Source organism: Delphinapterus leucas, chromosome 9, assembly GCF_059928025.1.
Source record: "Delphinapterus leucas isolate spDelLeu-1000000601 "Yukka" chromosome 9, BTC_Dleu_Yukka2, whole genome shotgun sequence".
Taxonomy (NCBI): Eukaryota; Metazoa; Chordata; class Mammalia; order Artiodactyla; family Monodontidae; genus Delphinapterus; species Delphinapterus leucas.
Genome location: NC_143137.1, coordinates 8,066,826 through 8,092,654, shown reverse-complemented (window position 1 = coordinate 8,092,654; position 25,829 = coordinate 8,066,826).

Here is a 25,829-nt window from a genome sequence, read left to right as displayed (position 1 = left end):
TTACTATGCTGACTCTTATACCACTCTATGTAATATATAATATTAATATATATATTAATATTAATATATAATATATAATCACTATGAGGCAGGGGTTCTCAAACCTTATTCTCAAGGAACTTATTCTGCCAAAGGCTGTACCAGAAGTTAATGATGGTGATCTTTTCACAATATTTTAAGGGGACAAGCAGTTATTTAAGTGATTTTTTTCCCACAATTTTATGTTTTTTGCCAATTAATCGACTTGCTCCCATAAAAAGATATGAAAGGGGAAAAATATTACTGGAAAAACTCTGGACCATAATTCTCTAAAAGTAAATCTGCCCTTGGGAAATGTGGAGGGATAGATATATTTATATTTTATATAAATTATAATTAATATATATAATGTATGTGTCTATATAATTATATATATATAAATAATTATATATATTTTTTTGGCCAGTACAACTGATCCTGGTTCAAAAGATAGAATGAATCCTGCTCAGAATTCCACTGTATTCCAGAAAGTGCCCCATGACCTCAGAGCCCTACTTCCTGGACACATTTAAAAAGCGCTGATAGGGCTTCCCTGGTGGTGCAGTGGTTGAGAATCTGCCTGCTAATGCAGGGGACACGGTTTTGAGCCCTAGTCTGGGAGGATCCCATGTGCTGCGGAGCAACTAGGCCCGTGAGCCACAACTACTGAGCCTGCGCGTCTGGAGCCTGTGCTCCGCAACAAGAGAGGCCGCAACAGTGAGAGGCCCGCGCACTGCGATGAAGAGTGGCCCCCGCTTGCCACAACTAGAGAAAGCCCTCACACAGAAACGAAGACCCAACACAGAAATTAATTAATTAATTAATTAATTCCTACCTCCAACATCTTAAAAAAAAAAAAAAAGTGCTGATAGAACAGCATGACACAGTAGCTCAGAAAGCTATTATGAGCCTAGGCTGAATCAATAGAAGAGAAGTGTTTGAATTGAGGAGATCTCAGTACCTCTGTGCTCAACACTTCAGAACATATATGTGGTATTATTTATGTTGCCTATTCTTGGATCCCATCTTTGAGGTGTTATTGACTCGCATCCAGAGGATGTTAAAAGAATGGGGAATGGTTACTTTGGGAAGTGAAGTTTGAGGAATAAAGCTATTTTCAGAATTTTAAGGGGCTGAAATAAAGATGAGGGAGTAGATTTATTTGGCATTGTTCCCTGTGCAAAACCAAGCTCGGTGCACCCTGAAAGGAAGTTGGTTTTGACTCAGTTTAGGAACAATTAGAGTGGCTATCCCTGGAAAATGTTCCTTAGTAAAAGTATAAAAATGTATTGAAAAGTACTGGAAATGTTCCAGACATCACCCCAGCATATGCGGAAGAAATCCTATTTGGGAAGTGGTTTAAGACAGATGACCTCAAAAGGTCATTCCAACATGAAGATTCTGCCATTTTATGAGTACAAAGAACTGAATCATTATTTATTAGAATGAGTATGTTACAATCAAATGAAAATGACTGGTTCCTTTCTTGTCTTGTAAAGAGGAAGGGGGTAAAGCAGAAAGGCTTTTGATAACCATAATGAATGTGGGGGAAGAAAGGAAAGTTGAAATAGTACTTCACAATTAGCTTAAGTCCTGGCCTGGTTTTCAATGAGGAACTGCACTGAGGTAAAACATATTCGTGATCCTGCCCATTCAAGTGTGTAGGCTGATGTCTTGGCTCTATGAAAAAGTCAGTTACAGTCTTTGAGACCCTCAATTTTCACTTGTCTGCTGAGTTGTTCACGAATGTTATAAAACAGGAAAGAAAACCACCGGGAGAAATACCTTTAAGCATGGTATTTCAAATTATTGCTTATTGAATTAAATACTACTGCCGTAAATTCAAGAGATAATGAAACTAAAAGTTAGAAAAATTCCTTTGGTTCTAGGATCAGGTAGAACAGACATATCCTTAATTACCGCTTTTTTCTTTTAATATCGTCATCTAAGCAATGGGATTTTTACCTTGATCTTTTTCTCTTCTTTAATCATCTTTTTTATTCCTTCACTGAGTCTTCCTCATGATGTTTTATTTCTAATCTAAATGTTGAGTTTTCTCTTTTTATTGATACTTATAATAGTCTTTTTCTGTTAAACCTTTTATTCTTTCTTTGAAAGGTCATACCTGAATAAAATACATGTCATTAAAAAAAAGACAGGGTACTTTTTGAATTCCATATTTGATTCCTCCACATTCTAAACTTCTCAGGTTAAGAGTAATTCTGTACTGTTCTTAAGTAGTACTTCATAAGGACTATGCTTAAGTTGTTGGTATACATTAGAATATAGCAAGTCAAGCCCAACACAAATTTTCTTTCTGTATTTTGGGGAATTTATGAAGGAGGAGAAGAGAAAAACTTACCTTCTTTAGGTCAAAAAAACATCACATCTGAAACACATAAACTCCCATAACACAGCATATTATTTTAAACATTGGAGTAGAAATGTCTAAAGTAGAGAGAAAATAAGGTTATCTTGATCTTTATATGGAAAAAGTTGGTGATTTAAAGAATAATTTAGAATGGTAAATGTTTGCCTTTATAAATTCCCAAAGAGCCCACCAACCCCAGCAAAATGGCACATCTAGGAATGAAATAGCCATGAACAAAGTGATCCTGGGGACCCGCTTCCCAGCAGCCTTGCCTCCTGGGCCAGCCTCAGGTTCCCTACCTGGGCAGCACTACAGGGTGGCAGCTTATGCACTGGGCCTCTGCCCTCCATTCTCTCCAGCTTACTTCATTGAATTCCTTTTTTTATTTCAAGGTTTTGTAAGTAACAGTAATAAAACTAACTGATAATCTAATTCATACCAAGGCATTAATGATTAATAGTGGCCTAATATATTTTCCCTCACAGTTAATATTTGCATTATAAGTGTTTTTGTGACTTAACCTAAAGCGGTGATGGGAATTTTAGGCCCATATGCATATAAACATATGCTTATAACCCATCTTTTTCTCACAGCATTAATATACGTTGACATTTTATTTACTTGCTACAGTTTTCTGTGGGTGTATCACTTTGTTCTGTATTCAGCATTTTAAATAGTACATCTTCATCCTAATGTATCTTTCAAATATTTGTAGATCTAATCTCATCTCTATTATAAAGCCTACTTATACATACACATGTATATTTTTCTCCCTACCTTAATCCTTTTTTTTTTAATTCTTTCTTTGTTCCAATTTACTCTTATGGAGACCTTTTGCCATTTGATGAGAATAGATATTTTACAGAAATTTGAAGGTAATGGGAACTGCAGAAATGTTTTCACTTGACTCATGCATCAGCATAGAATCCCCATTCTATCCTCAAATTCAACTACATACTTAGTTTTAAAAATTATGTTTTCACCTTTTGATTACTGTGCCACTGAAAATTATATTCATTCCTTTATCCAATGCTTTCTAAATAGAGACAAGTGGCATTATCATATTTTCTAATATGATAGTCACAATTTGGAATAAAGAGAAGATAGGTTATTTGTTGAAGAAATAAATGTGGAAACACAGTTTACTTTATTGTCATCATGCTACATTCTTTGTGTATTTGAAAGTCTCCGACAATGATTTGGGGTAAATATAATTAAAACCAAGAAACATATAAAATCGTTTCTTAGGATTTATGTTCTGGAATAATTATTTGATATTAATGCCCTGCTAGAAAAGCTGGCACTATTATCTGTGGAACTAAAATGTGTGGAAAAGAAGTGACTATTAGTCTACTTATCATTGACAGGTGAAAGGTACTACCTGTAGTTTCAGTGAAAGATGCCCTGGTTTCCTGATGGGACAATTAAGCTTTAATTTGCAAATGTTCCAGAAGGGATAAATATATTATGAAATAGCTATCCTATTTTTTTTTTTTTTGTAACACACATGAGAATTCCCTTACTGGAACAGACCTGTGGTTTGCCTCTCATACTACTCTATGTGTGGAAAGGAGAAATCATTTATATAAGATTCCAACTGTATACAATCATTACAAAAACGTAAAGATACACTTCCAAAGCACTTTTACTTTCTTTAACAACCTGTTATAAATAAGATATTTAATTAAATTGCTTAAAACTTCATATATTTGTGAGTTGTGCCATCTTTTATAATCAGGGCTTTAAAAAAGGCTAGAAGGAAAATTACCAGAATTATTCTCTTCTTGTTATGAAATTGGCATGCAGTCATTTTTTCCTGTAAATAATGCAGCCATTTCAAAGATGATACACCCTTCAGATAATAGTAACTAAAAAATTCAATGAGGGCTTCCCTGGTGGCGCAGTGGTTGAGAGTCCGCCTGCCGATGCAGGGAACACGGGTTCGTGCCCCTGTCTGGGAAGATCCCACATGCCGCGGAGCGGTTGGACCTGTAAGCCATGGCCACTGGGCCTGCACGTCCGTAGCCTGTGCTCCATAACAGGAGAGGCCACAACAGTGAGAGGCCCGCGTGCCGCAAAAAACAAAAAAATTCAGTGAAAGAAAGTAAGCTTATAGCCGCTGTAATTTTCCAGAACCGTTGTGTGTCCTGCTGCATTGGTTTTGTTGGTGCCGCTAAGCCTTTCCTCCGGGGTCCATCCTCCTAGTATTCATGAGCATAAAATAAGGGCTGAAGGAAGGAGCTGAGAGTAAAAGTAAATATAAGTGCATATATGATTTTGATAAAAATTAATATTGCGTGCATGTCACACGTGATTTAGACCAGTGGTGATTTTCATGTTGGTCACATATGTTTATAAATTTGGGTATATAAATGAAGGGAAAACCTAGAGTAGGAGAAAAAAATCTCTATCTCTGTGAATAACAGGGCTAAAACAGATAATAGTGCCTTACAGTATGTCTGATGGTTTGTGGTTTGTATTATGATTAACGCTAAATATCACTTTTTCAAGTCTTTTCTTTGAAAACAGTCCCCAAATGGAGGAAGACAGGTACCCTTAAATAACTGTTAAATGACTAAATCAGGACTCCTAGCCATGTGTTATGGTTCTAAAGCCTGTGGTTAAATTTCTATAGCATACTTTGAAAATTCCAGACTCAGGGGAGTTAATGTATTTAACTGAAATTAAACTAAGAACATTTTGGCAGGATAGCAAATGTTTTAGCAGAATAATAGGTTTTGACAAATCTATCTGTTAGACTGCCCTAAAACATGCTGCCTCCTTGCAACTCATCAGAAGTTCACCAGAAGTCTCCCTTTCTCAACTGGTTTCCTTACCTGGGAATTTTAAAAAGTGAACAGAAAAACATCACACTTTGAGAAATTTGAGGGGTCCTTGAAAACATAATTTATTGCCCGTTAACAAGTATACATCTCACCATAATGCAGTGTGAAACTACATAGAGTGATTTCAGGTGTAGTTATTTTTCCAATTTCCTTATGTCACAAGATCATTTTTCTATATACCTTGTATAATTCCTCCAAAAGATTTTCAAGGGGTCTCTTGGCATGTGCACTTATTTATCATCAAATATTTGTAAATGAAAATGCCAGGGGATGAGACAGATTAGACAGCTAATCTTGAGGCTGTTCTGAATGACAGGCAAGGAGACAACACGGACATTTCCAAAGGAGCAGGATGTCAGTATGGAATATTGCCTTTCCAAGCATGGTTTGGGTCCTCACTGTTCAGAAAAGAAGATCAAAATTGTTTGCAAGGTGTCCTAGTAGAACTGGCAGCACTGCTTCACTATGTACAATTAATTAATTAACATACATGTGTGTACTTAAAGCCACAGAAATTATTTAAAGATTAATATGTTTAGAAAAAAGTTTTGATATTATGAGAGTATTTCTGAAGTCAGTCTTTCCACCTATACAAATCTACATCTGGCCACTGAATATCCAAATCAAGTTTCTTATCTGCTAGTTCTTAAGAGTAATTGCTGGTTTCAGTGTGAATTATTGAATGATCTCCAGGACAAAAAAATAAGATGCATGAAAATACATTCATTGCTGCTGTCAGCAAGTGAATGACTCAGTTTGAGTTTACCTCAAGTTTTCTTAGAGAACACCTGTCTAAGCTCATTGCAAATGTCCCTTTGATGCTTTGCTGTGCTCTTCTCCTAGTGAACAAATAAGATTTCCAAGTCTAACTCTCAGAACAGAATTATAAGTAGTGGGATCTGCTAAATAATGAGGCTTTGGGGCATGTATCCCAGGATGTGTGTTTTATAGTCTTTTGTTTTGGGGTGTGAAAGGCTTAGTCCAAGAGAGGGAAGACCATTTAATGAGTATATGTAATTTCCCAGGTACTGTAAAAGAAGGTATTATTCCAGCTTTAAAATGAAGAAACAGAGGCCCAGAGAATTCCTGTGCTCACATAATATAACTTTCAGGGGCAAACTCTCTCCTTATAGCTCCCTAAATGGTTACAGAACATCCCAAACAGCAAGGACCTCTGAGCTTCAGTGACTAAGGTGTTAACTTCGTCTTCACTTTCACCAAGATACCAGAGTGAAAATAATGAAAAATACTTTTTTTTTTTATACTTCTGTACAACAGTGCTGATACTTTCTTTCTTTGGGTCATTTTTCTAATATAGGAACTCTTTAGGGTATCTCCATAACTACTGAAATTTGATTTACTTAATGAAATCAATTTATTACTAGTACACTGCTGTCAAAAGAAAACTGGATACTAAGTGGAATATCTGGACTCAAGACTCAGATCTGCCAATGTTGCTTGTGGTAACAGCAAATAAGTCACTTCTCTGGTTCATCCTCAAGAGGAAGAGCTTGGACTTCCAGCTCCTCCAGCAGCAGTGAACGTGGCCCAGGTCCGGGTAGTGCTGGTGGGTTTGGGAAATGCTGGGGAGGGAGAATCTTTGGAGATAGCGAAGTTGATTATCTGTGTACTCCCCATTGATGGCAGTGCCCTGAAGAAAGCCCTTCCAGCATCTCCAGTCCCCATCCTTAATAAATGGCTTCTAAGAGGAGGAACTACCAGAAGAATGGATCCTTCTATGTATCGTTCAGAATCAGACCAGATTTGAGATTAAATCACAAGCAGAAGAGAATCCTTAGAATCTTCACAGTTGATACAGGCTTGTATGTACCTGATAGAATCTCCACCCGAATTTGGATGACTATGAATTACAATGTCTAACTAGGACCAAGATATTGATTTTATATCAATGTATGTCCAACACCCAGTTGGAAGAATATGGACATCTGTCTCACCATGAGAGTGAATTTGAAGTGGAAATATTTTATAATAGAAAATTCAAAATTAAATAAAAAGAAGAGTTTGGGTTCACTGAGCCCTAATATCTTTTCTAGGTTCAAATAGTTTTGGAAGATCCAGAAAATACAAAAGCAGAGCAGGAGTCCTGACCCCAAATTTGCAAAGTATTGCTCGCAGCTGAGGCATTCTTTTTGTATTTTGCCTGTTTCTGTGACTTCCTCTTTGATTCCTAACCATTGCCCCACCCACCCACTTTAGTCTTTCCTCTGCCCTCCAGGTACCCACTGGCTGGCTGTATAATAACTATATATGTGCTAAACATCTTTGGTTTTCACTTAAACAATCCTTCGGGTATAATCAAGAAAATATACATAATGTTATAAATTAATACTGAAATCTAAATTATATCCATATTATATTTTTTAGACAAGGTGGGATTGTGGTACCATGTAAATAGAAGGAACATCTTCTCTATCTCTGAATATTTAAGGTGTATACAGTGCCAACTACATTAATAGCCACTCTAATATTTGCCAAATAAATACATGAAGCAAACAAACGTCAAAGGAAGGAATTTAGTTTTCATTTGAAAAATCCTTAGGGCATAATCAGGAAAAGAATGCATAATATTGTAAATTAATACTGAATCTAAATTATGTCCACCTTATTATTATTTGTAATTAGCACTGAGTTCATGGAAATACATTTTAACTCCTTTTCCTTCAAATTATAGATTTTTCAGAGAGCTTAGTTGCTGTTATTGTTTTGTTTTGGTATGATTTGTTTGTTATTTGTGAGTTTGCAGGCATATTTTAAGATTTTAATTTAAGAATAACTTTTTCATAGAACTTTAAAAGATTTACCACACCCTGAGCCTCTGAGTGGTCCGGTTCCCTCCAAATGAAACATTGAGGTCAAAATCCTTTTTGGTACTTATGCTAGTTTCCTGGGTAACTTAAATAACAGAGACTTACTCTCTCAGAGCTTGGAGGCTAAAAGTCTGAAATCAAGGTGTTGACAGTGTTAGTTTCTTCTGAGGCCATAAAGGAGAATCTGTTCCAGGCCTTTCTCCTAGTTTCTGGTAGTTCCTGGCTATCTCTGGCAGTCCTTGGCTTGTAGACACATCACTCTGATGTTTGCGTTCATGTTCACATGGTGAGTGTTTGTCTCTATGTCCAAATGTCCCCGTTTTATAAGGACACCAGTAGTATTGGATTAGAGCCTACCCTCAGACCTCTTCTTAATGTAGCTAATTACATTGGACCCATTTCCAAATAAGGCCACATTCTGAGGTATTAGGGGTTTGGGTTTCAATACATGAATTTTGGGGAAACACAGTTCAACTCATAACAGTGATCATTTATCACAATAAAACCAAACAAAGAGACAAAGTTAAGGTACAAAGGAAAATTGTATCATATCTCTGTATAAGCCGAAAACAATGTTTGAAGTTGTGATCTCTGACTCTATTATGGGTTATGGGGAGAAGATGACCTTTGAGTTTTCATGTAAGATGGTTTGGTATCACTGCTGTGTTTATGCAATCATCTACATCTTCTCCAAGGAGCTCGGACTTGCCCATATATTTTGCATAGCCACATAAGTCATTCATATCTTCACCCATTGATGCTGTAGATATTTATTGACCACCTGCAGTGCTAGGCATTGTCTGGGCACTGCAGATACTATCAGGAATTGAAAGAGACTCTGGCCCTGTTCTGTGGAGCTTATAGTCTAGGGAAGGGAGAGATTAATCAAATAAGTGTATTATTAAATGTAAACCACGATTTGGACAGCAATATAAAATAAACTAGGGTTGGTGCTATGAGGAGGTATAAAAGGTGAATTTAAGCTCATGGGGTTGTTAAATGGGGGCCAGTCAATGAAGCTCACCCTGCAGAGGTGACGTTTGAGCTGGGATCTGAGGTTGTATAGGCATTAACTTGGTGAAGAGGGAAGGGAACATTCCAGGCAAAGGAACAGCAGGTCCAGAGGCCCAGAGGCGTAAGGCAGTGTATGTATTCAAGAAGCCCTCCCTCCAAAAAACGGAAACTTGAGTGTGGTTGGAGTGCAAAGATCTAGGGTGAGCAGAGTGGGAATTGAGATGACAGATGGAAAAGGGTCTTTATGTGAAGAAGACAGGAAACCATTGAAGTGTTTCCAGAAGACATATGGCAGGATCAGATTTATATTTTAAAAAAATTATGCCCACAGCAGCATTGAAAACCAGATAAAGTCAGGCGTGAGTGATTGGCAGAAGTCCAGCTGAGAAATGACCGTGGCTCATGCTGCAGTGGCGATGATGGTGTTGACGGACACCCTCACCTTCAGCAGGTATTTGGTAGGTGAAATGGACAGGATATTGTGACCATGTGGGCATGGGAATTAGGGTAGGAGAGTCACCAGGAGTGAGTCCTGGCTTCTTGTTTACATAAACAAGAGTAAGAATGCTGAAAGGGGACCAGTTTTGTGAGGTAGAACCATGATTTTTGTATTTGAAACTGTTAAGTTGAATGTGGCTTTGAGACACTGCGATGCAAAGAGCAAGGAGGCAATTGTATCCTTCTGTCTGGAGCTCAGAGACAGGTCTTGGCGAGATGTGCACATTCTGGGGCCATCTGTTTATGGTTGACAGAGTTCAGGATGGGGTGAGCTGTCACCTAGTTAGGGAAAATACAATGAGAAGAGTACCTCAAAATCATCTTTGAGACACCCCAACATTTAATTCCTAGACTAAGGAACATATTTCAACAGACAGAGTAGTAAAAGGAAAGTCAGGAGCCTCTGGAGTGAGTAGAACCAAGAGATACTGGTGCTTTAGGAAGAAAAAGCCAGATGCTGAGAGATCAAATGACATGAGAACTCAAAGGATCCAGTAAACTCGGTGGCATGGAGCGATACAGTGCCCTAAAAACTGCTTAGGTGGAATAAAAGGAGAGAAAGCCAGAACAAAGTAGGCTGAAGGAGTAGAAACTGGGGAGTAGAAAAATGGACCCAGCAGCTACAGGGTAAATGAGCAAACACGCTGTAAACTAGGAGCTGTGATAAGAGTTGGAGATGCTTGAATTCCAGGTTTTGGAGATGGAGAAAATGCAAGGTCAATGAGACGTAGTAAGGATGTAAAGATGTAAGCTGGATTAAATGGCTGAAATGGACAGGAAAAGATTGTTGAAAACAAGGAGGGAAATTATTAGAAACTGTATTTTTAGATGAGTGGCCTGTGTACTCTAAGATGGACAGCTCCAGTCCAGACCCAGAGACTTCAGTCAGTGAGGAGCAGGTGGGAGAGGTCAGGATGATGGGCAGGAGAAGGCAGAGAGGGTCATACGCTAGACGGCATGAGCATCGTAAGAGCAGGTTGTACAGGATGTGAGGAGTCTGGGCATAAGGACGTGGAAGCAATGGAAAGTCTGGCCTCAGTCCCACCAACAAACCTGGGTCACCTGGGCTGGGAGGGAGAAGCAGTCACTCCTTGAGAAGGCGCAGGGGTGCAGCAGCCTGGTGAGTGCAGGTTGGGCACAGAGCCGGAGGGAAGACTGGGGGCAGGGGATTTTAGGGAGCTTCATGGATTTTAGAAATCACAGTGGAAGGATTTTTCAGGGGTGAGTGGGCAGGTGGATGAGTTCGGGGAAGGAAAGAGCAGACCAAATGATCAGGATGACGGCGTCACAGAGGGTGAAGTTGGGCTTGGGGGATGGGGGTGGGGGGACTGACACTTAACCTATGAAATGATGAAAACGGGGTTGCAGAGCCTGTGGATATGGGGCGATAGTGGTCCCAGGGGTTGAATGGCCACGTGGTGGGACGTAGATGATTCACGTTCACCAGGTACAGCTCACAGGAAATGTCCAGAGGAGCAACCGAATTTTCACAGTTCTGTAGATACAATTACGTACCTATAGTTTTCATGGAAAAAAAAGTCAGGGGTGGCACACAGTCAAGTCCAGCTATCAATTCTGTGTGAAAAAATTCCCCAACAGTGACTTAACACCCGATGGTTAAAACAATTAATTACTGGCTTGAATTATTAATTCTTTTTAGCTGTTTTTGTATGTGTAGTTATAGCCTAGGGCTGTACTTTATCAAAAAGCTACAGGGCTTCCCTGGTGGCGCAGTGGTTGAGAGTCCGCCTGCCGATGCAGGGGACACGGGTTCGTGCCCCGGTCCGGGAAGATCCCACATGCCGCGGAGCGGCTGGGCCCGTGAGCCATGGCCGCTGAGCCTGCGCGTCCAGAGCCTGTGCTCCGCAACGGGAGAGGCCACAACAGTGAGAGGCCCGCATACCGCAAAAAAAAGAAAGCTACAATACTTACCTATTTGAAGTAGTTATCAGAAACAGGGAGAGGAGCTAGTAATTTTTGAAGATACTTGGAAAATAGTAGACTTTTCACACACACACACACATGCACACACAAACACTACTGAGAAAGCTAGTTATTAACATCCCACTAAGTAAGACTTTTTTTCATTTTATTATAAGTAATTAGCCCACCACATTAGGCAATAATGAGAGTTAATAATCACTTTTTTTAAGGAAATTAGACTGGACTCATTTTAAAACAACATTTAATGCATATGTTGTAATGAATGTGCAAAAGGTGTAAGTTGCTTAAGCAAAAGTTGTAAGTTGTGATCTCCTCCATCCAAACAGAATGACTCAGGAAGGACTGAAAAGCAGAGTTACTTTTCTCCACTTACATAAGTACGTTCTGTTTGTTAACTCCTGAATGACTGAGTTTACATGGCAGGCAGACTGAATTTTATACACTTTGGGATGTATCCTGAGCAGGTTGCATTTCCTTTTCATAATACTTTGCCACCAGGATTGGCAACAGAAATTATTGTCTCTCTGGTTATATGCAGTATCTTAAATTGTTTGTTGCATATTTAAGAAACCCACAACTAAGCGTAGAGTTTCAAACATCTACTTGATTGTAGATTGCTGTCAACTGTGAAATTTGATGAAAACTGAACATCCTAATCAATTTTACATTCTTCTGGAAATCAAAGGAAACAAGCAAGCTTTGTAGGAAATAAAATATCTGACTTCACCCTCTATGAAATTAGATAATTCTAATATGGTCCTTTCAGGCTGTGGGAGACTTAGATGTTGTTGCTTACCACTTACATTCCACTTAGCTTACCAGACAAACTAACAAAGGGTTAGGGAAGTGAAAAAAATCTAGGTTCCCACCGCAGACCGCGCTTCTTCGATGCTTATGCTCTTTGCTGTGAAAAGTCATGACGTGAAGATCTTCACTGTGAATTGCCAGTGGGTAATCTCTTCATTTCCAGGGCTTTAAATACCATCTATATGTTAATGCCTTCCAAATTGGTATCTGTCATACCACGCTCTTCTCTGAGCTCGAAACTCATATATCCAGCTTGCCGTGAACACCTCCCTTCAGATGTGTGATACGCATCCCAACCTTGGCATGACCCGACCTGCCCCTCTCCAGCCTTGGCCGTGTCAGTGAAAGGACACACCACCTACCCAGACATGGATGCAAAAAGCTCCGAAGTCTCTTCGCTTTCTCTTTGCCCCACATCTCATCCAGACCCTCATGAATCACCCAGCAGGATACATTTTAAAGTTAAAAATGAGGTCCTGTCATTGTCAGCTTTAAGACAGACCCTAAACTTAACTTCTCTCCCCACATCCCAAACCACTATCGTCTCTCACTCTGCCGCTGCAGTTGCCTCTTGGCTGGTCCTTCTGTGTCCAAGCTGGCCTTCCTGTTGCCTACACGGCACAGTATTTTGTATGCTGAAATACAAATTCAATCACTCCCCTGTTCATAATTCTCTTTTGGCTTCCCATACCCCTTAGGATGGAACCTTGACTCCGCACACGGTCTGCAAGCCCCTGTGCCTTCCAGCTCTCGCCCACCTCTCTGCCTAGGGCTTACTCTGCTTTACCCATCTCGTCCGGCCGCACATGTGAATCTACCTACAGCTTCCAGGTCCTCACCTTTGCCCTTACTCCACCTGGAATCCTCTTCCCCCAAATTTTCCAGTACCATGTCTCTTCATCATTCCGTTTCCTGCTCAAATGCCACTTGGCTTGAGGAGCTTTCCTCAACCACACTATGTAAATGAGTTCACAGTCCACCCCGGCACGCCCTACCTCCCTATCCTCCTTCCTTCACATGGATCACTATGTGCGATTAAGTTATCGTTTGTCTTCTGTCTTCCCCACTAGGGTGTGGTCAGGAGGAGCTTGACTTTGCTCGCTACTGTATCCTTAGTACCTGCATGGAGAGTTCATTAAGTAGCTGTTGCATGAAGAATAGTAATGCACTTCTTGCATTTTATCAATAATTTGATTGTTAAACTGTAAACATTCTCAGTTGACACATGTCCCTGATATAAGGAAATCTAATCTATTGCATTACCTCCCACTTTCTCTACTCCACTCGACCCCTCAAACTATGCTAGTCATATTATTATTTACATGTTGTTATAATTAATATTACTTACATTCCATTCTATAACTTGAGTCTCCCAGTTGTTTAGAAATAGTTCTGCATTTGCTTGGATGCTATGTTCTCCACTCTTTCTTTTACTGCAGCTACCTTACCCATCTCTTGGTTGTTGGAAATTTCTTATTTAATAATTTTTTTTTTAATGCTCATGAGAGTTAAAGTCCCAGAGATTTTGTTTGTTGAAAATATATATCACCATCTCTATAGCAGGTTTTCTACATATGAAAATTATCAAGTCATATCTTCTTTCCCTGAGGATTTTGCAGACACAGTTCTACTTTCTCTTGGTACCAATCATTACAACTAAGAGAATTAAGGCCACCTGATTTCCTTTTCTTTTGTCTGGATACCTATAGAATTCTTTACTATTGTTTTTCAATAAATTCACTATAATATTCTCATTTGTAGTCAATTTCTACAAGTAGTCACTGAAATTTTATACTTTCTGTAGAATTAATTTTCCCTTTTTAAAGATACCTTGTTATTATATTATTAATTTTTTAATGACATCTATAATTTCCAGTTGTATATTTTGTCTTTCACTATCATTATTATTTTACTAATGTTAATCAACTTTTTTGTCCTTTTCAATTTTATTTTGTTCATTTTTCTGAAGTTAATCCTAGATGCCTCTGAGTATAGTCTCAGTAAAGCCTATTTTTCTTTGTGCTGACTTTTATGTGACTTTCACTTATGTGATGATTTTGTTTTTCCCTTCCGCTTCTTTCCCAAGATCTATCGGCTCACTTTCCAGCTACTTCTATTGTTTTATCACATCTTACCGAGTACTTCTATCCTTTTATTCCTTCTTTGGGCTCTTGTTATTTAGAGGGCATGTGATGTACATTTTATCTGCTCTTTGGTACTTTTTATCTGATACACGTTCTTCTTTCTCTGGCCTTCTGTTTGTTGCATTTTTCTCTTTTTTTTTTTTTTTTTTAAATTTAGGCAGTATCCTTGCATAAGTCGCATGTTCTTCCTTTTTGGTGTTTACTCATCATTACAGACAAGAACTTTTCCTTTTCTAGCCGTTTGCACAAAGAGAGAGTGGGGAAGGAACAAGGGTCAGGACGACACAGTTTGCAATTTGTTCTAATGTCTTCTGTGTCCTCATGAGTCTCTGCCCCACACAGTGAATCTGCTCTTGGCTGGTGTGTAAGATACTCAGGACGAGTCTCTTGTGTGGTGCTTGAACTTTGACTTGTCTTCAGTTGGCAAAAAGGTAATTTCAGGAACGTGTGTCATACACAGGTTTTCCTCCACTTGGCCACATGGACAGTCTGGCTTCAGAAAACATGCCATGATAATTCTTTCCTCACTCAACCTTCTCTTCCCTGCCATGCTTTGTGTCACACTGAGCGCAGGGAGGCTCGGTCCACAGACTACAGAACTAGACCTTGTTGTTCCAAGCTGGGTTTTCCTGTTTTTTCCCCTTCGGATGCCACCTAAGTAGAAGGATCATTTGCCCTACTATCCCTACCTAAGATCTGCAGTGTCTGTAGTCCTCTCTCTGTGCCCCTCAACTGCCTGCCCTGCTCACAGAGTCCTTTTCTTCATATGTAGTGGTATGTTCTTCAGCCATTTCCAAATGTTATTAAAGATGGGGTTTCTTTTTTATGTAACAGCTTTATTGAGACATAATTTACATATGGAACAGTTCACCATTTTAAATTATATGATTTAATGGGTTTTATTATAGTATATTCATAGTTGTCCAATCATCATCACAGTCAACTTTAGAACATCTTTATCAACACAAAAAGAAACTCCATACCCATTAGTCACTATTTCCCCACAATTCCCCAGCCCTAAGTAACCACTAAATTCTTTGTCTCTACTGACTAACCTGTCCTAGACATGCATATAAATGGAATCAAACGATATGTGGTCTTTTGCATTTGACCTCTTTCACTTAGCATAATGTTTTCAAAGTTCAACCATGTTGTAATGTATGTCAGAAATTTCTTTCTTTTTATTGCTGAATAATATACCATTGCATGAATATACCACATTTTATTTAATTCATCAGTTGATGAGCAATTGGATTGTTTTCACTTTTTGGCTCTTGTTAAAAATGCTGCTGTGAACATTTGTGTACAAGTATTTCTGGTGATGTATGTTTTCAGTTTTCTTGGATATATTCCAAGAAGTTAAATTGCTGGGTCATATTGTAATTCCATGTTTAACCTTTGAGGAACTGCCAGACGATTTTCCAAAGTGGCTGCACAAATTTACCTCCCCACTAACATTACATGAAAGTTCCAGTTTCTTCACATCCTTGCCAACACTTGCTAACGTCTGTTTTTTTTAATTATAGCCTTCCTAGTGGATGTGAAGTTGTATTTGTAGTTTTGACTTTCATTTCCCTGATGACTAATGATGTTGAGCATCTATCTCTTCAGATACTTATTGTCCATTTGTGTATCTTATTTGGAAAAATTTCTGTTCTGTCCATTTCTTAGATTGGGTTATTTTTCTTTTTATTACTAAGGTATAAAAGTTGTTTATGTATCCTAAATACAAGCCCTTTATCAGCTTCATGGTTTTCAAAAATTTCTCCCTTTCTGTGGGTTGTTGTTTCACATTCTTAATGGTATATTTTGAAAAACAAAAGTTTTAAAATTTTAATGGTGTCTAATTTATCTATTTTTTACTTTATTGCTTATGGCTTAAGTGTCACATCTAAGAAACCATTGCCTAATCCAAAGTCATGAAGATTTATGCCTGTGTTTTCTTTTAAAAATTTAATAATTTTAGCTGTTACATTTATATCTTTGACATACTCGAATTAATTTTTATATATAGCATGAGGTAGGGGTCCAATGTTATTCTTTTGCGTGTGGATATCCATTTGCCCCAGCTTCATTTATTGAAAAGACTTTTGTTTTCCCCATTAAATTGTTTGGCACCCTGGTTGAACATCAATTGACCATAACTGTGCCATGGTGAAAACATCCTGTAAAATGTTAAATCAAAGTGGCAAGAGCAAACATACTTGTTTTGTTCCTGATTTTAGGGAGAAAGTATCTAGTCTTTCACAATTAAATATGATGTTAGCTGTGGCTATTTCTTTGATGCCCTTTATCAGTTTGAATAAATTCCCTTATTCCTGGTTTGTTGAGTGTTTTATCACAAAAGGGAGTTGAATTTTTTCAAATGCTTATCCTGCATTTATTGAGATGGACATGTAGTTTTAGTCCTATTCTATTGATATGTGTATTAAATTCACTGATTTTCAGATGTTAAACCAAACTTGTAAGCCCCTTATTCATGGTGTACGCTCTTTTTGATATAAATCTAGGAAGATTTGATTTGCTAGCATGTCATTGAAGGTTTTTGCATCTTATTCAGAAGAGATATAGATCCGTGGGTTTTTTTCCTTGTGATGTCTTTTTCTGGTTTTGGTATGAGGGTTATAGTAGCCTCATACAATTAATTAGCAAGTGTTTCCTCCACTTCTATTTTATGGAAGAGGTTGTGAAGAATTGTTATTAATTATTCTTTAAGTGTTTTGTAAAATTCACCAGTGAACCCACCTGAGCTTGGACTTTTCTTTGGGGATAGTTTTTTTAAAAAAATTATTAGTCCTTATTTATTATAAGATATTTTATTTCTCTTTAAGTCAGTTTTGGTAGTTTGTGTCTAAGAACTCATCCATTGCATCTTAACTGTTTAATTTGTTGGCGTATAGTTGTCCAGTATTCCCTTATAATCCTTTTTATTTCTGTAAAGTCAGTAGTAATGTCCCATATTTCATTTCTAGTTTTAGTAATTTGAATATATTCTTCTTTTCTTGGATCAGCCTAGTTAAGGGTTTGTCAGTTTTATTGATCTTTTCAAAGAACCAACTTTTGGTTGCACTGTTTCTATTTTTTTTTCCTATTCTGTTTATCTCCACTATAATCTTTATTATTTCCTTTCTTATTCTTGCTTTGGGCTTAGTTTGCTCTTCTTTTCTCAGTGTCTTAAGCTACTGTTGGCATGATATATCTTTTTCATCCTATTACTTACAACCTGTTTGTATTTTTGAATCTAAAGTATATCTCCTGGAGATAGCGTATTGTTGGATCTTGCTTTTTATCCAGTCTGACAATTTCTGCCTTTTGGGTTATTTAATCCATTCACATTCTATGTTATTATTGATATAGTTGCGTCTATGTCTGCCATTTTACTTTTTTTCTATATCTCATGTCTTTTATGTTCCTCTGTTTTGTTTTACTGCTCTCATTGCATTAAGTGAATATTTTATCATGTTTTTTTTTAAATTTCTAACCTTCTTTCTTAGATTCGGTTGGCTTCAGGGGGCAAGGAGAAGCAGAGGTCTTTACTCTCTCATTTTAAACTAAAAGTTCTCTACCTTGGTCTTCATGGAGCAATACTTCATAATGCTAAACCTATGGTAGATATGTGTGCATGTCCTCACAAATCATTCTCTCCTGGGCATCTTTCAGCTTGGTTCAGTGACTTGGTCACGGAATACTAGGGAAAACATCTGGGCTCTTGTCATGGCTCTATTCTTAACCAGTTGTATGATGGGATAGTCAGTAACCTCTTTTGCACTGATTTTTAAAAATGTAAAATAAGGAAATTGAATTGGGGATTTCATTTAGTGTTCCTTTTAACACGAATATGCTGAAATTCTAGGAATACAGTGATTATATGGCTCAAAATACATAAGCACAAGAATGAGGCAGAGTCATACCTTTTTCCTCTTAGAATAGGCAATTTTGTCTAAAACTGAAGCATTTTGGGGTATAGAATTTAACTAGATCCACACCATAGTGAAATTATTATTTGGCTCACACCACTGACTTAATATCCTACAGACTACCCCTTATGTGTGAGTGACCATGATTTGGGGATGGGAGGAAATACAGACTTTGGAATGATTATAACTATAAGCTAGTCCAAGATGCCTCATTAGAATAAGAGCTTTGTGTGAGTCCTATGCCCATGTCCAGTGATTTTGTAAAGATATTTTGTTAGCAAATCCATTATCCATTGACTGTCTACAGTGTGTATACCTCTCAAGGGTAGCTTATGTGCTATTATGTAACAAGAAGATGTGATCCTTGCTCTAATAGGCCCTATTTTTTAATGAAAGGGAGAATAAACAAAGAAGGGTGGTTTTAATTATTAATGACAATTGAAGGGAACTTTAGCACAAATAATTCCAAAGACATTTCTATTTGGCTTGGAATTTTAATATGATTTTTGACAGATCTATTTACCTAATTATATTTTATCTAGAAGGGTATTAAAATGAGCTTCTATTCTCTAATCACTCACAAAGAGAGCAGTAGAGGACATGGCTACAAAGCACGTTGGTTAAGCAGGAAGCTGGTCCAGGATTTTAAAATGTTTTGTGAATTGTCCGTAACGAGGAAGACTCTCAGGTAGATAACCAACAGTTGAATATACATAAAACCATAGATGATTTTAAAAAAGCACATTTCTCTATAAATGAGCACAGCTGGGCAACGATGTACGGTGGAGCTGAAGGGGGTTCACGGGGTGACTGGAGCCAAGATGATTAGTTTGTAAAAGCTTTGTGCTGATGCCCTCCTGCTGCACATTTCTTTAACACTTTGAAAATGTTCCTGGTCCAGCGGTTTCATGGAACAAGGTAGACTTTTATGACCTCTCTTTTTTAATCGTATTCATTTTTTACCATCATGAATAAAGAGTGGATCTTAGACAATTGAATGTTCTAGTTGCTTAATGATCAAAATCATGGAAATACTTTTGAATATTGATGGATTAAAGAATCCAGAAATAGTCTGAAATTTACATTTCCACGCTAAGCCGCTAGCTGAGTGTCTGCCCAATTTAACCAGCTCTCACTTGGTTCTGCCCTGATGCTCAGTTGTTACTGGCTATTAAGTTACAAATCATATCCTCCTGTTTACAGTTCTAGTTGGAGGAGTGCAAGTCTCCCCCTGATTTCATCTCCATAGTTACTTTTGTAAGAAATTATCTCAAAGAGACTCCTATGCTTAGTCATGATCATGTATTATTATGTATTATATTGAATGGCTTTAGTCTTTAATCTTCTCTTGTAACAGTGTCTCAATTTACCTTTCTGTTTTATGAATTCCTGTTCCATTTGATATTTTGGATTTCAGATTCCCTGAGAGCCAACTAAATATTTTCTTATTGACCACCAATGAAAAACATATCTAACAACAGGTGGATATTTGGAGGATATATGGATATCCTCCATATATTTGGAGGATAACCATTCCATTTTTAAGCTGCTTGATAACAACCATCTTATGACAGCATTCCCCAAAATATGTTCTGCAGAATATTACTTACAGGGAATTTTAATAGATATTTTGTCAAAGTAAGTTTAGGAAACTGAGTAAAATAAATTTAAACAGGTTTTATTATTTAGGACTTATAAGAGGTCTGGATAGGCTGACGTGCCTTACGAATCTCCAGGAAGGGAATATCATATAATGCAACCCCCCAACATTTTTCGTTGAGCATCTAGCAGGACTTGTGTTCTGAGAAATACCCCTTGAGTGATGTCCTAACATAAATTTATAAAGGCAGAGAGATAAATATGTGGGCTATAAAGACTAGATCTTGTTTCCAACTTTCATTTTTAGATGGTACAAAACTCCCCATCAAAACTGTAACATTAAAACAAACAGATCAGGAATTTCAATCCAAGCAGAAGAATACATTATAACAGAAAGAAGTTATGTAAATCTTGGGTACCTGTAATTACTCTTCAAATAACATGGTATCAGTACCATGATATTTGTGATATTTGTGACGCTAAGAAATATAGCTGTAACTTCTCTGTCTACGTAGACAAAAATGTTAATCAAATTGTAAGATAGTAAGACGTATGGATAATGTATATGTGTTCATTTAGAAAATACTGACCATACTTCTGCCAGACAGATCACTGTTGGTACACAAAGCACTTAATTTCACAAGAGGTTTTATAAGGTCAGTGGTGTAGCTTTGAGTAGGTTTGGCAAAGGAGTGTGAAAATTCCAGCAATGTAATTATATCATTTTCCCTTATGGGTGCCAACCAACTGATAAACACAAGGGTCAGATGGGGAATGAAACACACTATCAGCTTTATTGCTGGGTCCGTTAGCACAGTCTTGCCTATGAGGAATGGAAATCACCAAGTAAAGCCAGCTTAAAAATAAGGTAATGTATCATTTCATATAACAAGAAGCCCATAGGTAGATATGCTACAGGATGTCAGGGCTGTGGTGCTACTGCTCAGGTATTTTCTTGGTGTTTGTCCCTCTCTATCTGTTGGCTTCATCCTTAGGCTGGAAGGAAGAGGGCTGTGTTGGTTACAGGTGTGATACCTAGACAGAAACATCCAGAGGAAGAAGAAAGACTCCACTCTTATTCAGGAGTAAGGACATTTTCCTGGAAGCCCCTCATGAATTTCCCTCACATCTCCTTTGCCACAATTGGGTCATATGCTCATTCCTAAATCCCAGCAGGGGTAATAGGGTTACCATGATGGGTTTAGACAAATCAGAATATTCTGAAGCTGGGGAAAAAGTCACCTTTTCTTCAGCCACTTGGGAGAAATAGGTTTCAGTAGACGGAAAAAGGAGAGCAGGAAATGAATATTGAGTTGTAACCAAGAGTGTCTGTTACCCAACACGCAGGGTCCCTGGTAAAGTCAAGTCGTGTTTTCTACTTGTTTCCCTCTACACTGAACTTGTCCACCTTAGAGGCAGCAAAGAAAGTGGGAGCTTGTTGAAGCTGATCCTTCCTCATCTGCCTATCACATGTAGAAGCAGCCAATGTGAAACTCCAGCTCTTTCTACATATCTATGTGCCAGGCGGCAGGAGAGACAGAGAGAGAGAGAGAGAGAGAGAGAGAGGGAGAGAGAGGGAGGGAGGGGGGGAGGGAGGGAGGGAAAGAGGGAGGGAGGGAGGGAGAGAGAGAGAGAGAGAGAGGGAGACAGAGAGAGAGAGAGGGAGACAGAGAGAGAGAGAGAGGGAGAGAGAGGGAGACAGAGAGAGAGGGAGGGAGGGAGGGAGAGAGAGAGAGAGGGAGAGAGAGAGGGAGAGAGAGAGAGAGAAAGGGAGAAAGAGATACAGGAGTAATAAGAAGAGGAACAAGGTTGTTTTGCTCTATCTCACCGATTATGTAAGTCACTTCTCCTCAGGGAAGAGTACGTGAAAGGATGGAAAGAATGGTGGACATTTACTTCTTATTTATGTCCCAGGACATAGTGGCAGAAGTTCCTATTTAATTGACAGCTCGCGAACAGAAGGCCAGGGTTTTCTTATTAGTGAAGAGTGGGCCAGGCGGAGGGGGAGGTCCCACTAGTTTTAGGCACCAACAGCAGTCTTGTGAGCATTCATTCATCCTGGAATCATTTAGTCATTCCTGATCTTTATCACACAGACAGCCAGGTCCTGGATAAGCACTGCGAAGAAGACATAGTCCCAGACCTAAAAGGGATCCGTGCTCTCTGTCTCCACTATGATATAACAAGGAAATATAATACATGGGAGAGACCCTATAGTAGTTTTATCTACAAAGTGCTATAGGAAAAACAAGGCAAGAGATATTTTCTCCTGCCCAGTAAGTCCAAAAAGACTTCACCAAATACCTGAAACTAGTTTAGGACTTGGGAAGCTATATACATTGTCATCAGACAGGCTACAGGAGAAAAAGTATTTCAGGCAAAGGGAAGATCCCAAGTCAAGGCATAGATGCATGGGACCAGAAGTTGTGTTCAGGAAGCTGTGGGTAAACTTCTGTGGTTCAGAGATGGTGCCCACTGTTTGATGGATCATTGAGGCAGAAAATCAGCCAGGAAGTGAGATTAGGATCAGGTTATGATGAGTGTTAACCACTCAGTATTACAGTATTTTCCCCTCTCCAGCCTGATCTTTGCAGTGAAGTCATTCAGTGGAACTTATACACTGTGTGATGTATGCAGTAAGAGAAAGTAATTAACAAGCCTTCGCCTTGGGCACTTGAAGATGGGAATAAAAGAAATAGAACACATAAATTCTTCACACAACAAATAGAGCATGTGTCAAAATTAAATTAGATAATAATATAAGACAATGAGGCAGCAGTGCCATTGCTTGTGGCAATTTGTAATTCCCTTTTGGAGGCAGTAGCACCTGATTTTTGCTACGCTCTCAGGTGTCTAATTCAATCACGCTGTCATCAGATACTTATTGTATGCTATGTGCTGGATAAAAACTTCACCTTTGAAGGCAGATTTGATTTGGGGAACCCTCCCAAAGTCATTTGTATCAAAGTCAGCTGAATAAGGGGGCCAATTAAGATAAGGAATGTCATTATAGGCTAAAACTCTGGTGCAAGTATGAAATGAGATTTTTTTTCCTTGTTTGACCTGTAAACTGTGAAGCGTAAAATAAGCACTATAAACTAAAGGCACTCTAAAAAGAGAGTAACAACAAAGTATTTTGAGCAAAGGCAGCATCAGTGAAAACAGTGTCTGACTTGCTGCTGAGACTTCTTCCAAGGACCTGCTCATTTGGGTGTCTCCGTCTCCCTGTGCTTGTTATAACAAGCTTCGTACATCATAGTCGCACCTCAGCTTATCGAGTCCTATAGCATGTGGGTGAGACAACATTGCCTCAGCAGTTCAGACAGCACTGAAATACTTGTGGTGTGCAATAACCAAAAAAAGATCTTTAAAACGCTTTGGACCCCGCATGGACCTTCCAAGCAAATACTGGAAAACAAAGCAGTATATACAGAGTCTGGGTTGTGTGCTCTGTTTAATATCATCTCCAAGACAAGTTCCAAATAGAAAGAACTATGATATGTACAGAGTTCTCAAATGTAGTGAGAAGATATTGTGTATTACTCTGAAGTTATATGTAATTAATATTCACATATTAATATACAATTATATTTTATAGACACATATATTTGCATATTAAGTAGATATACAACCTTTACCAACCTCTATGAAGTATTATCAACCTGTCCCCTGAAAGTAATATGTATGAATTACTATTCACTTCTCAAAACCATTGCTCACTTCAGATAGGAAAAAATAACAACCATTTGGAAGCAGCAGCAATAATAATAGTAGCAGTAATAATAATAACAAGTAGTTTAAATAGTTGAAATAAAAACCCAATAAAGAGAGAAAGGAGGTGATACCAATGGGATAATAATGAATGGAGTAAAAGGTTATGGTTGTGAAAATTAGATTATAAAATGGCTGTAGAGGAAAAGCGCTGTAACTCACTTTCCTGTGGTTATTTGCGAAGAAGAGGCCAGACCAGCTTAGAAATGTTTTCACTGAGAATTTAAAAGGAAAAAACACCCTGTAAGTGTGGGATTTTCATTCCCCCCTTATTTAGGAAGGATTAGCCGGCACAAGTCTGCACCCAAAGAAATGTGACCTCTAGCCCTGCAGTCAGTCCCGTGTGTTTCAACCCCAGATTCTGCTCTTAGAGCACAGGTTGTATGTGTGTGCACAGCCCTGTGCTTCATATTTACAGAAATGCATCCAGGAAACCTGGGTATTCGGTGGGCCAGGCATCCCTGGGCCTTCTGGTGGCAGAGTCCCAGGTGAGCGCAGGTGGTGCTCGGGTACAGGCTCAGACACTGCGAGCCCTGTCCTGGGCAGAGCCCCTCTCGTGTTCTTTAGGGGGCTGCTTTGTCATTGCTGACAGTCACGGAGCTGGAGATACACTGACCCTGGAGCTAGTCATAGATTTCAGTTCTCAAAAGGCAGGAAAGCTGTGAAACAAAGGACAGCCCTGGCCTTCCTCTGTGGTTACCAGAGGGAGTCTCCACCTGGTTCCAGAGGACTATGTCTCATCTCAGTCTACTTCATTTAGCTCCCGTGTCTTGGCCTGTTTTGAGGCTGTCAGCTGGGGGCCTTTAGAAAGGTGGAAGCTTTATAGTGAGTGCTTGTCTGCAGGAACAGCACGGAGACTGCCACCTCCTCTCACAGATCCTGTGTTCGTACCTAGTGACCTGGCACAGAGCTCTCCCCTCAACAGCAAAACACCTCCATTCCCCCTATTGCCTGGACTCAATTTCTCTGACTCATTTACATATCACTCTTTAAATTTAAGTGAGAATATGAATTTAGCTTCCTTGGCAGCTCATGGCAGCTTTTGCTATGTTCTCAACGATATAAGACAACATAAGGCAATCGTGCCATTGCTTGTGGCAAACTCCGAATTGTTGGGGTTTGTTTTCAGCCAATTTTAGATAACTTATGATCTAATCTAGTTCCAGATTGGGCATCTAGGTCTTTACAAATACCAGGAGCATTTACTTGGAAACTGCCAGGTGCCTAAAGGCATCCACTAATATTTCTCAGCGATTTTTTAAATAGAGTAGTTTGGTTCCATAAATTGATAACTTAATTATCAGATTCTCTAAAAGCCAAGCTCTCCCCAGATTTAAAACAAAATGATTTAGCCTTGATAGTTGGTGGTGGTGTCTACTTGACCAGGGTTTCCACTGAGAAGTGTGGAGCCTCACTAGAAAGTTTATTCCTCTCCTTGGTCCCTCTTTGGGTCAGTGAAAAGATTACTCCACAATTCAAAATCTTGTCAGATTACTCCCCTCCTAAAACCTTCCAAAGACTCCACATTGCATGCAGGATGTAATGTTCAGGGCCTTTGCATGACCTGTAAAGTGCTTCCCCACTCTCCTGTCTTTCCTCCTCTAACTCATGGCCTCACTCGTGCTCTGTGCATAGTTGCTTCATCTCCGTTCTTGGAACCCTACATTGGTGAGCATCTCATCCCATAATCCAGCTATCCTCAGCAGCAGATGAGAAATCCAGAACCTGGAATTTCCTCTCTGTCACACCTCCTTTATCCTGTTCTCATACCTTCCAACAGCTTCCCCTCAATCGTAATGATAAACAGTTCAATACCATTCTTGATTAATTAGCTGAAACTTAACGAGAATGCATTTTAAGTCTCCACTATGCTCTCAGAGCACTTAGTCATTCTGTCCATCCATGCATCCATCTGCCAATCAATCAAGTGCTGTGTTCCAGAAAAATAGGTTTTTAGCCTAGCACTTAATCATATTTTAGAGTGACTATATTTCTTTAGTAAGCATCTGTTATGCACTGGAGATAAAAGTTATTGGTAGTTGGGCTTAGTGGATAAGACAGACCAATAAACA